Below are 12,457 nucleotides of genomic sequence, written 5' to 3'. Positions count from 1 at the left end.
ATGCTTTATGTGTGTATGTGTACGTATGTGTGTATGTGCACTCTTTCAGCTTTTTGGGATATAACTGACAAATAGAAATTGTGTATATTTAAAGTGTACCACTTGATTCTTTGATGATTTGATATAACTTTCGCATTGTGAAATGTTCTCCACAATTAAGAGAGTTAACACATGCATCACCTCACAGTTACCTTTCTTGTGTGTGTGGTAAGAACACATAATCTATCCTCTTAGCAAAATTTTAGTATACAATTCAGTATTGGCGCTATAATCATTCCGCTGTCCAGTAGGTCTCCAGAACTTATTCATCCTGTGTAACTGAAACTTTGTACCCTTTAACCAACATCTCCCCATTTCCCCCGCCACCCAACCCCTGACAACCACTGTTCTACTCTTGGATTTTGTGAGTTCAAGTATTTTAGATTCCACCCATAAGCGAGATCGTGCAGTATTCGTCTTCATTTATTTCACTTAGATAATGTCTTCCAGGTTCATCCATGTTCTTGCAATGTCAGGATTTCCTTCTTTTTTAAGGCTGAATAATATTCCATTGTACGCATACACCACGTTTTCTTTATCCGTTCATCCATCGATGGATGCTTAGATTGTTTCCATGTCCTGGGTACTGTGAATAATGCTGCAGTGAATAAAGGAGTGCAGATCCCTCTTCAAGATACCGATTTCATTTTCTTGGGGTATATTCCCAGGAGCGGAATTGCTGGATCACATGGCAGTTCTATTTTTCATTCTTTGAGGAACCTCCGTACTGTCTTCCACGATGGATATCCTGATTTACATTTTCACCACCAGTGTACAAGGGCTCTTTTTTCTCCATATCTTCACCGATACTTGTTATCTTTTGTCATTTTGATGATAGCCATCCTAACAGGGTGAGGTGCTATCTCACTGTGGTTTTGATTTGCATTTCCCTGATGATTAGTGATGTCGAGCACCTTTTCATGTGGCCATTTGTATATCTTCTTTGGAGAAATGTTTATTCAGGTCTCTTGACCATTTTTAATTTTAGTTTAATTTTTTTTGCTATGGAGCTGAGTTTCATATATACTTTAGATACCAACCACTTATCAAATACATGGTTTTCAAATATTTTCTCCCATTCCATAAGTTGCCTTTTCTCTCTGTAGATTGTTTCCTTTGCTGTGCAGAAGCTTTTTACTTTGTTGCAATCCCACCTGCCTATTTTTGCTTTTATTGCCTGTGCTTTTGGTATCATATGTAAAAAATCATTGCCCAGATCAGTGTCAAGAAGAGACACTGCCAGTGTCCCTATGTTTTCTTCTAGTGGTTTTATGGTTTCAGGTCTTATGTTTAAGTCTTTACTCCATTTTAAGTCAGTTGTTGTGTACGGCGGAAGGTAAGGGTCCAATTTCATTCCTCTGCGTGTGGCTATCCAGTTTTCCTCGCGCCATCTATTAAAGAGATTGTCCTTTCCCCATTGTGTGTTCTTGTCCTTAGCACCCTCTTCAAAGATCAGTCGACTGTTTTTGCGTGCGCGTGCATTCTTTTTTTCAATTTTTTGGCTGCAGTGGGTCTTCGTTGCGGCATGCGGTGTGTTCGTTGAGGCATGCGGGATCTTTCTTTGCGGCGCACGGGCTTCTCTCTAGCTGTGGTGCACAGGCTTCAGGGCACGTGGGCTCTGTAGTTTGCAGCACGTGGCCTCTCTCGTTGAGGCACGTGAGCTCAGTAGTTGCAGCATGGGAGGCGCGTGAGCTCAGTAGTTGTGGCGCACAGGCTTAGTTGCCCCGTGGCATGTGGGACCTTAGTTCCCTGACCAGGGGTCGAACCCTCATCCCCTGCATTGTAAAGCGGATTCTTTACCACTGAACCACCAGGGAAGTCCCTGCATGCACTCTTAACAAGATGTGAGCCTGGAGAGGAAATCAGAGGCCACACCAGGAGGGAATTGTTAGCTGGGGTAAGAAGTTTAGACTTTAAACTCAGAGAAATGGGGAGGATTTCTAAGCTCATAATATAGTTGTTCATATTGAGGGCTCTGCAGTCCGATGGCTGCTGGTCCTCCCGTCTTACTTACCACTTTGTGACCTTGAGTAAGTTACTCACCCTGTTAAATTCAGTCTCAGTTTCCTCACCTGAAAATGGGAATCATAAAGTTGCCTCCCTCATAGAATCGTTAGGAAGAAATGAAACATTTGCCGAGTATTTTTGTACGGTGCCTGATGCAGAGTAAGGGATCAATCAGCGTTAGCCTTTCTTGCTATTGTCATGATTATCTTCCCAAGACTGAGATGAACCAGAGAATTTGTTTGGGGAGGAGTTGCTGATAGATTTGGATTGGCGGGGTGCAGATAGGGGAAGTGGAGGGAGCCAGGTGTTAGCTCTCTCTCTTTTTTTTAATTGAAGTATAGTCGATTTACAATGTTGTATTAATTTCTGCTGTACAGCAAAGTGATTCAGTTACATTTTTTTAGATTCTTTTCCCTTGTGGTTTATCACAGGATATTGAATATAGTTCCCTGTGCTCTACAGTAGGACCTTGTTGTTTATCCATTCTATATATAGTGGTTTGCATCTGCTAACCCCAGACTCCCACTCCATCCCTTCCCCACCCTCCCTCCACCTTGGCAACCACAAGTGTGTTCTCTATGATTCTGTTTCTGTTTCATAGATAGGTTCATTTGTGTCATATTTTAGATTCCACATATAGGTGGTATCATATGGTATTTGTCTTTCTCTGTCTGACTTACTTCACTTAGTATGATAATCTAGGTCCATCCACGTTGCTGCAAATAGCATTATTTCATTCTTTTTTATGGCTGAGTAGTATTCCATTGTATATCAGTACCACATCTCCTTTATCCATTCATCTGTCGATGGACAGGTGCTGTCTGTTGCACAGAAATTAAAGCCTCTATTTTGAGTGCAGCTCAGGGGGCAGGGGGGAGCCTGAGGTCCCCTGTAAGGGGTGACAGGTGCCTTCTCATATACCAGAGCTACAAATTGGACTCTGCTCTTTAAGTCGTTCAACCTCTTATTAGACAGCTAGAAAAACAACCCAAAAAAGCATAGTCAGGCTGGTTTTGCTAAAAAGAAATCAGGTCACCCAGTCCATGGGGTGAAAGAAGGTATAACACTGGACAAAGTGGGGAGGGACTTGCTTACCTAGGGATCGTCTCCATTTTCCTGGACTCTTTCCAGACTGACCACATGGACACACGAGTTCCCTCTCCTTTCCCCAGATAGTAACCACATGGACACAACTGCCCTCTCCTCTTTCCCCAAATAGTGCCTATGGCAGAGACTGCCATGCACTCAACAAATCCTAGTCCTGTTCCTCCTGGGCACGTAGTAGACTACATTTCCCAGCACCCTTTGCAGTTAAATGTACCATGTAACGATGTTCAGGACAGTGGAAGAAAGGGGGCGTGGTAAAGACCCTTTCTGACCCAGCACATGAAGACCGCCTGTGATTTCCTTCATGACCCTTTTGTCCCATCTGCTGGCTGAATTGAGGTGGTCCAAGGACCTGGAGGAGTGTGGAGCCACAAGACGGAAGGAGCCTGGGTCCCCGAGCCGCCCTTAGAGGAGCACTGCCCCAGAGACACAGGGAGACCAGAAACACCCACCTTGAACTGTCCTGTGAGCAAGAAATAAACTTTGTTGTGTTAAGCCACAAAATTTGGGGGCTGCTTGTCATACCAGCTAACACATCCTAACTAAATATACCACCCTTTAGAAAGTATCATGTGAGCACTCAATGACATATATTCTTTAGCCAGCTACATTCTAAGAACGGGTGAGTGACATCTGAAATAGATAAATGATATACATTAACTCTAATCTTTATAAAGCCTGCTAATATCATTAGTATTATGCCTACTTTGCAGACAAAGAATCAGAGGCTCCTAAAGTGCACACATATATGTCAGAGCCAATGTTTGTGGCACCAAATTCCACATTCTTTCCTCTGTGCCTCTAAATGTGCTAAGTAGTAAGAATCTAGGGAGACAAAGGAAATTTGTAGAGCTGAAGAAAAGAGAAAGAACGTAAAGGGAAGAAAAAAATATTTTTATATATTTTAACATCAGTCATCTAAGTATTGGCAGTAGAGAAATGGAAAACGTGAGGAGAGGGACATTCGCAATAAAAATGAAAACTTTGGAAGACTTTGGGATAAAGTTAGCAATAAATATAAAGGAAAATTTAGTACAGTTTTTAAAAGTTTAAAAATTAGCCTTGGAGAAACACTTCAAGACCCTGAATGGGGAGATTCGAAAGACATCAACACTACCCCAGATTCTACTGCACATTCAGGGGAACTTCAATCAAGATCCTAAATGATTTTTTTAAATGACAAGTTGAATCCATACATCATAGGGAAGAAGCAATATGCAGAAGAGCTAACAGGTTAAAAAAAAAAAAACCTAATTGATAGGGAGAGGGAAAGGATTATTGGCCTACTGTATTGGATATGAGAATACTTTCCTTAACATATGGTGATGTTGCACGAATGGACAAACAGTGTTAGTGAAACCGAGAATAGAGTTCTGGATTGGACAAGTTACATGCAAGAGTTTACTATACCATGAAGGTAGCATTTGAAATTAAGGGAAAAAGACATTATTTAATACATAACATTAGGACAAATAGTTATCCATTTTTTCTTAGTTTCCCACATAGCTTTTGTAGAAAAAAATACTTAAGATGGTTTCAGTCTTGGCGGAAGATCTTTCAAAGCTTAATGCCTAATGCTGGAAAAAGAGAAGTAGATTGATAAGGTGAGTTACCCAGCACTGCAAAGCTTGCATTGTAAAAGACATACAAAGTTTAAAATATTAATGATAAACTGAGAAAATGTTAGCAACACTTTGGATAAAGTGTTAATATCCATCATATAAGAAGATCTATTATTAAGCAATAATAAAAAGATAAAGATCCATATCCAAATGGACAAAAAGCATATAAATGAGCCTTTTTGGAGGCTAACATGGCAATAAAATAAAATAAAATGCACATACCCTTTTCCCTGGCATATATGCTTTCTTGATCTTAAGGATATAATCCATCTGGTGCTCAAAGATACTTGTAAAAGGACGTTCTTTGCAGTATTGGTTAGTAGAGTAGAAATAAGCAAGAATTTATTAAAATGAAGAGTAGTGGAAAAGTGACTTATCCTTCCAGTTATTAAAATATATTTTGAAGCTTAAGATAGGAAAACAGCATGTTATGGATGGAGGAGGAGACAAGTGAACACAAGACAATCCAGAAATAATATTTGATGAAACTATCCCTGGGAATGTAGGCACCATGAGAACAATGCAGATAATGTTCTGTTGACTGAGGTGACTCTGAGAAGTAGGACAATGCCTGGCACATAGTAGGTAGAAAGAAGCACTGGAAGAATACCTGCTAAAATGGTACGGAGAGATCTTGCATTTTTTGTTTTTTTTCTTCTAATCATGTACGTATGCCATCGTGGTTCAGAGAATAAACTCTTATGTCAGACAAAAGGGTATCTGAGCTCCGGCTCTGCCTCTAATTGGCTGAGCACAGTCTCCTATCCTTGAACACTTGAAAAAAGAATGGTACCTACCTTACTGGGTAATGGGGAGAACTAAGATTAGACATATAAGGCACTTATAAATGCATAATTAAGCTTATGCACATAAAGCACTTACAAAACTCAGTAAATGTTAACTGGTGTTTAAAACATTCCACAGCTCATTTTCTTCCCTGTAACGCTGGGAAAGAAAAACGAATGAACATATATGTTTGTGTAAAAAACAAACAAGAGAAATCTTTTCCTGCATTTTCCTTTGCCTTGTTTAGCATCTCCGCAAATTCTCCAGACAGTGAGACTTCCCCGGGGAGAAACACTTCTCAATGAGCCTAACCCAAGACAGTCCCCAAGTGAGAAGAGGACTAAACTCTCCCCTTTGACCATTGGCTAATGCCAAGGGTCACACATGATCCTACATGGTATTTTTTAACCAAGGCACAAAGAATAACATAATGACAAATAATCTAAGAACATAAACATACCTATCATTTTTATCATTAATACCACTTTTTTTTAATTAAAAAGGCAATTCATGCTTATTGTTGAATTTTTGGAAAACTCAGAAAGGCTCCAAGAAGAGTGGAATTTCACCTCTTCCACCTTCTCCAGCTGGCCGTGATGGGTACCCTGGTTAATGTCGTCAAGTCAAATGGGCACCCATTGTGTAAGCTTGTTTTTCACATCGTTATAAGTTGTAAATATTTTCCTACGTCGATAAATAGCTACAACATATAAGAACACACTCGGTCATAAAATAAAGGAACTCGCTCTGAGGGCAAAGTGGTTTCTGTCGTTGGCAAAGCAGTCTTCTGTCGGTGACAGTGTGTGACGGGAGAGTTCCCTTGCGTTGTTCTCCCCAAAGACGCCCAGAGAGACAGGTGCGTTCTCATGACTAGGAGGGAAAGGAAAAGCGGTGTTCATGTTTCCCATTCCATCTAATCTTATAGCTAATTGAGAGGTGTTTAGGGAGAGAAGAGAGATGTGAGTTATGAGCTCTTTTTCTGCTGTTTACCCCAGATTGTGATCACACATTAAGGACACACACACACACACACACACACACACGATTATAGATACCACAACCTTCATGATATTCTCGGGATAATGGGATAACAAGCAATTTTTGTTTTCTTCTTTTGGATCATTCATATTTTAAAAATTTTTCCCTAATGAGCAGAGCACAAATAAGAATGTGGATTTCTTTATTTTATTTCTTTATTTTACTGAAGTATAGTTGATTTACAACGTTGCGTTTAATTACTGCTGTATAGCAAAGTGATTCAGTTATATATATATATATATATATATATATACACACATTCCTTCTTTTTTAATTTATTTTATTTTTTTCCTTCTTTTTTTAATATTCTGTTCCATTATGCTTTCTCACAGGGTATTGGATATAGTTTTCTGTGCTCTATAGTAGGACCTTGTTGTTTATCTGATTGTGGATTTCTTTAAAATGATAAGAATATATCACAGCCAGCATTTCAGCATAACCAAATAATACGGCTTTCCTGGTACAGTGGAGCCACCCTCTTTACATATGGTGGGAGGTAGCTGTGGATAACGCTTGCCCTGATTTCCAGTTGTGGTGGCATTTCAGGCCCTGATGAAAGATACCGTGAGCTTCTTGGGGGTGCCTTGATCACTCAGGGGTGCCTGTCCCGTCACTACATATTAAGCTTAATCCTCATCTGAGGAGGACAGAATGTCTGGTATCACCTAACCGATTCCATAATATGTCTGCCCTCCCAAAGTCCCGTCGTCCAAGGCTTCCACCTTCTGGGGGAAGTACATACAAATGTATATGTACACATATATAATTTATTGGGCGGCTGGCTCATCAAGTATATTGGTTTTTCATAGCTCCACTATTGTCAGCATATTTCAGATTGGATTTGCTGCTGACATGGTTGAATGAAAAAATACTGACATGTTTCAATATTGCACTTGACATTTTTAGTATTATTATTAGTGGCTTCATTCCATGTAGTGTCATTGTCCAAATGGGATCGTGCTCCAAAAAAAATCCAACTGCTGTTTGATTCTGAAGAGGGGCCTGGCTTTTGGGTGCTGTCCTTTATACCGCCCATGGAGCTTCGAGGGAAGAGGTGTCAAACCATGGCGCAAATTGCTCGTGACACTTGTTGCCCAGAAAATTCCTGCAGAGCTAATTTGGAACTTCTTTCTGGGAGAGATCTTTTCTTGAAGAGAAGGACCCTTTTCAACCTCATCCTAATTAACAAAGTGTCCTCATGATTCTAAGCAGAATAATCCTGCTCTCTCCTTTCCGACAACCTTGACCACCACATCCGTCAGTCCTTGAACAGTCCTTGCAAACTTACATTTGACCCCAATTTCCTATAAGCCCTCACAGAATCACCAAGGCAAATACAGAAGCTCCAAGTTTATATATACATATTCCACAAACAAGGCTTTGCAAGAAGACATAAACAAAATGTATTTATTCTTCTGTGCTACAAAGCACCGACGTTCGTTTGCATATAAATAGAGTCATTCCATATTCAAAGTTTAATTTTTAGCAAAATGTCCCAGAAAGAAGACTCCAGGAATAGGCCACCTCATGGAGAAGTAGAATTTGAGTAATTTCTTCATGAAGAGCTGTTTCTGAGGCGCTGGCTGCCAGGGTGTGACAAACTGGGTAGGCACATGTTCAGGTCACGTTGGAGAAGGTGACCAGCAAAGGGGACCTCTGTCATCTGTCAGTCAGCTTGAAGTTGTAAAGAACAGCTTTCTCCAATTGAGTTGACTTTGTAGCGAATCACCTTCTCCCGAGCCTTGAGCCCAGTTTAACATGGAGAGTTCTGGAATCATCAGTGTTTATTTATCAATCCACCAGAGTCCTCCAGTGAGCCTCTCGAATGTAAGGGGATTCTTCTGGAATGTGTAGACCGCTCAGGCCCTAATTCCTCGGACCTGTTGAGAAGGAGACATGTTTATCTCTTGCTGGGTTGCTGTCAAAACTGAATGGGTGTATTTCTATCAGTGAAACACTGCTCTGACAATTTGTCCCTGGAGATAAATGGCGTTTTCCATAGAGGCTTTAAATAGGAGCCATAATGGGAGTGAATGGAACGGAGTTGAATAATTAGATCGTTCTCCATAAATCCTGCCGTGAAGTCATTCACACAGGACGATTTCCAGGGCTGTATGTTAGCACACAGCTGTATGTGGTGTGGACACAGCTGTGTCCCGTGAGGGATGATAGGTAAGTAAATCACAGATGATTGAGACGTGGAGAGAACTTAACTCCGTGTTTTCCCTGTAGAATTTGTCTCCTTTGCCGAAGGAACACCCATATTAATTTGTTTTTATCGCTACAAATACGGTACTTACATATTTGTATGTAAGGAGCCGTCTTCGCTTACGTGATTTGAATTCCATTTTTAAATGTAAATATATCAGATGCATCTTGTTGATGACAGGTGGGAATAAGAAACACCCCATTAAGACAGGAAAAACAGGTGTTTCTGGTCAATTTGAACGACGTCTCCTTGAGGTGTGTTAGCTGGAGTACAAGAGGGGTTAAAGGTATCTCATGCCTCCCATTTGTGCGTTTGTCGACCTTCTAAAATAATGTAGAAGTTTCTATATGTGTATACTACTCTACTGGATGTGGAGTTCCCTCAGGGCAAGGCCATGTTTTAGTTCCTGTTCTCTCCAGAGCACCTAACAGTTCACGGCAGATAATAAGGCAAAGAACAGGGCTTTTAAAGTAAGTGCCATTTTTTTTAACCCCAGAGAGAAGCTCCCTTGAGCCTTTTATGTATAGTAGGCTTTTGTACGATCAAGCCTCGCAGATGGCTGCTGTCTTTTTCTCTGTACCTCCCCTGCTTCACCTACACTCTACTCACATGACTGACCTTTCTACACACTTGCCCCACCCGAGCTAGTGATTGTTCTAATCCTTAGATCAGAACATCTCCACCTATTAGCTTATCAAAAGGGCAGGGCGGGGCCTCGTGTCCCTCTGCTAGTTTCCATGGTAACTGATCAGCCCACCCGATGTCAATTCCCCTTATAACCCTTAACCTCGCCTGCTCCCGGGTAGCAAAGCCGGCCGCCATGTCTTCCCCGCCCTGTGCAGCACACGCTCCAGGACCTTGCTTCAGACAGGTAAGCTCCCCCGGTGTCTTTGTCGCTGATTCCGGGCTCTTTCTTCCGTCTTGAAGCTGGGCAAGCACAGGCCTTGCGGGCTGGCGGGGTGCAGCCCGACGACGGTGGGCAGAGCCAGCCTGGAGACCGAGGAAACTCCTGTGAGCGCTGAGATGTCGCGAATTCAGGAAGTGGGTGAGGGGGAATGGAATGTTGCTTGGCCGTCGACTAGCATGGGGGGCCCCCAAGTTGGGGGTGTAATCCTGCAGATTGCAGGGGTATTTCTGGGGCGGCCGTCCACTAACATGGGGGCCCAAAACTTCCAGGGGCGGTCCTGAAAGTTGCAGGGGAAATCCTGGGGTGGCCGTCCACTAGTACGGGGGCCCCCTGGGGTGGCTTCCTTGATAAAGGGGGGCCGCCAAGAGGGTACGGAGAACTCATAGACACCCCTAAGGCTGTTGCGGAGATATTGGCCGTCATTACAACGGGAAAATAGAAGTTAGACTGTCGGGCGGCGGCCGCAGCTGTGGGCTGGCTGGTGCTTGTTATAATAAGAAGGGCTCTGGGCTGGGCAACAGTGGCTTCAGTGTGGAATGAGTCAAACTGCTGGGTCTACAGCGAGATGCTATTGTCGTCGTCTTCTGGGCTTCTGTGAAAACTCCACTAGGAGTGACTAGGTGGGCACAACCGACAGTGGCGGGGAAGGACTCTGCCCGTCCTCCTGTCTCCATATCAGAAGGACCCCCGTGGGTAAACGTTACTGTACAGCTAACTGCCCATGAGTCTCCCTGGGCTAGGCTGTGTGGACTGGAATAGGCTGGCTTCTGGACACACAAGTCCAACTATTAGGATTAACTGTGTTTTCTTTGGAAAGACCTGATGGGCCCACCCCTAATGGTACATAGCGTGGGGTAGCAGACCTGTACTGTGACTGCTGACCCCTGGCTAGGCCACCAGAATGTTTCTCGTAGAGCCCGGGCCTTCCCCTCCCCCATGGGGGTGGCCTTGCCTTCCTTGTAACTGGACAGGATGCTGTGGCCATAGATGCCCTCTCCATTGACCCGGTAAGTGCGTGGTTCCAGGATTTGCCCACGTCCTGGTGAATGACTGTTCTTAGCATACGAGGTATCTTACTCTTGTTGCTTTTTTAGCTTCTGGTGTCTGTATTGTATTTGTGGTGTCTGGTTGCAGTGCCCCTCTACATGCCTGACCCCAGGGGTATTGAGGAAGAGATGCGGACCAAGAATGTAAGGGTTGTGCAGGGTATGTAGGGCTGCAGTGTATGGTCAAGCCACCCAAGATGGCTGTTGTCTTGCTGTCTGTATACCCCTTGTCTCTGTCGCGGACTCTGGGCTCTTTCTATGGTCTTGAGGCTGGGCAAGCATAGGCCTTGTAGGTTTGTGTGGTGCAGCCCAGCAGCTTTGCTCTGAAATTAGCTTGGAGTACACCATGGTTCTGCTTAGAGGGTGCCCCTGCCTGGCACGGTCATCTAAACAAAGTTGGTGAGTTGCCTTTTAAGAAAAATAGTGGTTACAGGAAACTGACAAAGAATGGTGGAAATTCTACCAGCTGGGTGCTATGGGGAAAGAGTGGGTCCATGTTTCCTGAGCTGTTTTTCATGGATGAGATGGACCTGAAGGCTGGCCAGCCATGCTGAATGGACCACACTCAAAGGATCAAGTCACGGATAGGCAGAAGTTTGAAAAAACAAGCGTGTAGGGATCTGGCCAATCCTAGATTTATCCCTGCGACTTTTGAATTCAAGAGTATTTTCCTTTAGGAGAAGGGCGCTGAATCATTCTTTTATCAGTATGAAGGGCCTTTTGTGAGTAAACAAGAGCTTCACAGCTGAAGACCACAATGAAACTTAGCCGCCGAAACCGTACAGAGCGCGTCCCTGGCGTTTGAGTGCGTAAACCATGTCCATGGCGGTGACAGTCTTGCGCTTGGCGTGCTCGGTGTAGCTGACAGCGTCGCGGATCACATTCTCCAAGAACACCATCAGCACCCCGCGGGTCTCCTCATAGATAAGACCAGAAATACGCTTCACACCACCACACCGGGCGACGCGGTGGATAGCAGGTTTGGTGATGCCCTGGATGTTCTCACGGAGAACTTTACGATGACGCTTGGCGTCCCCCCCTTCCCCAGACCCTTTCCACCCTTGCCTCGGCCAGACATGACTGAGAGCTACTCCTAACCTCTTACAGCAGGAATAGCTCTTTGACATCACTGAAACTTAATGCATACATTGGGGGTTCTTCCTTTTCCTTTTCAAATTTCATGTGTTCTCAGTGTTCCCAAATTGGGTTGGTTTGGGTGTCATTTGTGACAAGTAATCAAGACCAATGTTGGCAACCCCAAGAGGTGGGCACAACTAGTCTTCAATGTCTGGTAGCATTCTTTTACTACATGCTTCCCCTGACTCTGCAGGGGCCTCCTGCTTGCCTGTTCTTTCACTTTGATGTCCCACTGTCTCTACATCTTCTCAGTTGAGACACCATCCTGTCTTAGGGAGCAGTAGCAATGATGGCTTACAGTCATGAGCTCTGGATTCAAATAGACACAAGCCTCTCTTTGGCTGATGACTTACTGTCTTATCTTGAGCAATTATATAATCTTTCAGAACCTCAGTGTCTTCATCTGTAAAACGGGCACAAATATTAGAAGTTAAATCTCCACGTTCTTAGGAAAGTTAAACTTTTCTCAGTCTAGTAGTTGGCATCTTGTACAGTCTCAATACCTTTAGGCTCTCCTAACTTATGAATTATTATGACTTAATGTTGCGATTATTACTGT

At 43.3% G+C, this 12,457-nt stretch overlaps 1 pseudogene; it reads right to left on the bottom strand.

Moving 5' to 3' along the window:
- Positions 1-11,291: 11,291 nt before the first annotated feature.
- On the bottom strand, positions 11,292-11,953 carry LOC115802509 (histone H4-like; annotated as a pseudogene).
- Between the last annotated feature and the right edge of the window lie 504 nt (positions 11,954-12,457).

This window comes from Delphinapterus leucas, chromosome 20 (assembly GCF_059928025.1).
Source record: "Delphinapterus leucas isolate spDelLeu-1000000601 "Yukka" chromosome 20, BTC_Dleu_Yukka2, whole genome shotgun sequence".
Lineage (NCBI taxonomy): Eukaryota > Metazoa > Chordata > Mammalia > Artiodactyla > Monodontidae > Delphinapterus > Delphinapterus leucas.
This window is presented reverse-complemented; position numbering and strand designations above follow the sequence as displayed.